The sequence below is a fragment of the Anastrepha obliqua genome, chromosome 2 (genome assembly GCF_027943255.1).
Source record: "Anastrepha obliqua isolate idAnaObli1 chromosome 2, idAnaObli1_1.0, whole genome shotgun sequence".
In the NCBI taxonomy this organism is placed as follows: domain Eukaryota; kingdom Metazoa; phylum Arthropoda; class Insecta; order Diptera; family Tephritidae; genus Anastrepha; species Anastrepha obliqua.
This window is the reverse complement of record NC_072893.1, coordinates 4,548,901-4,550,655: the sequence shown is the minus strand read 5'-3', so window position 1 is coordinate 4,550,655 and position 1,755 is coordinate 4,548,901. Positions and strand designations below refer to the sequence as shown.

At 35.8% G+C, this 1,755-nt stretch overlaps 1 pseudogene; it reads right to left on the bottom strand.

Moving 5' to 3' along the window:
• Positions 1-386: 386 nt before the first annotated feature.
• Positions 387-1,378, bottom strand: LOC129238876 (tigger transposable element-derived protein 4-like; annotated as a pseudogene).
• Between the last annotated feature and the right edge of the window lie 377 nt (positions 1,379-1,755).

The window sequence follows — 1,755 nt, the reverse complement described above, 5'->3', positions numbered from 1 at the left end:
CTTCTACAAAAAGTCCCCTGCTTTCAAGGATTACTGTCAGTAAAATGGTCAACTATGCTAAAGAATACATTAGCAATTTGAATAAATTTTGGAGCAACACCGAAGAGTCGAAATTCAATATACAGTGAAATTCCTTATAACCGGACACTCACCGTCGCAGTGTTTTTGTCCGGCTATGGGAGATGTCCGCTTATAAGGGATGAAGTCAAAAAATATATACCACACATATAAATTGTATTGTACATAGTTTATTTAAGAAATTTTTGGAAGTAAAGAATATTTGCATACTTTAGTATTACATATAAATACATATATGTACATATATCGATTAATGTACATTCTACAAGTCTTTACATTTCAATACTAGTGTTTTAAAACTAAGCTTCTATACAAAGTTTTAAAATTTTGGATTATACCTTGATCAAGGGGTTGGCTAACTGCCGTTGTATTTGGCGGCAAGAAAATAATTTTTATGTTGGTTAAGTTTAATTCCTTTGGGTGAGAAGTCGCGTTATCTAAAAACAAGATAATTTTTCGATTCTGGGCTTTCATTCTTCGATTGAACTGCTGCAGCCATTCACTCATTACTTCTTGAGTCATCCATGCTTTTTTATTAGACTTCCAATCCACTAGCAGTTTTGCGATTGGAACATGTTTAAAAGATCGAGGTCGGGCTGCTTTACCTATAACCAAAAGCAGCTCCTTATCTCCAGCCATGTTAGCACAGAACAAAATTGAGAGTCTTTCCTTTGATAGTGTACCGCCCACGCATTTTTCGGATTTAAGAGCGAGGGTTTTGTCAGGTAAGGCACGAAAAAAATCCCACTTTCTTCTGCGTTGTAAATGTCTTGAGGCTTGTAACCGGTCAACAGAGATGGCAGTTTTGTCCTAAACTGTTCGACACCATCCTGGTTTACATCTGCAGCTTCACCAGATACGCATTTGAAAGCAACATTATTCCTTATTCGCCATTTGTTTAACCATCCATCTGAAGCATTAAAATTCGGTACACCCAGTTTGCCTGCAATTTCCATTGCCTTTGCTTTCAAAATGGGACCAGAAATCGGAATGTTTTGACTTCTAGCCTTAGCGAACCAATTAAAACACATCTTGTCTATTTCAGAGCCGCCTTCTTTAAGAAAGCTTCGCTTTTGATGAACATTAACTCCAGACTCCCATTTAGAACGAATTCTTTCTTTATTTCTATTGATTTCAGCAGCTAGTGTTTTGCCAATATTGAACCTTTCAAAGCAAAAGAAACGTGTACTGATAATTTATCTTTTTCGAAAACATTAATAATTTCCATTTTTTCTTTAATAGAAAGTACCTTCTTTTTCGGCGCCATATTATTACGAACTTTGAACGCAACCATTCGCATGCAACTGACTTAACAAACTAAATGGAAAACTACTCTTAATTTAAAACACAGGACTTGAATGTGTGCATACATGTTAAAAGGGGAATCACCTATTTCATTTTTATAATGAACAACAAGCTTGCTTGTGATATTTTTGAATTTTGTCCGTTTATGAGAAATTTTTTTATGAAAATGGTTTGAAATACATTGTCCGCGTCCGGTTATTAGAGTGTCCGTTTATTAGGATGATATTTGTATGAAAAAATGAATGAAAAACCTGTGTGCCCAAAATTTGTCCGGTTATTGGAGCTGTCCGGTTATAAGGACTGTCCGTAATGGGGAATTTCACTGTAGTTGGGTGGAATGGTCGCTGTTTTATCTGAAGAAGGGTCTGATGT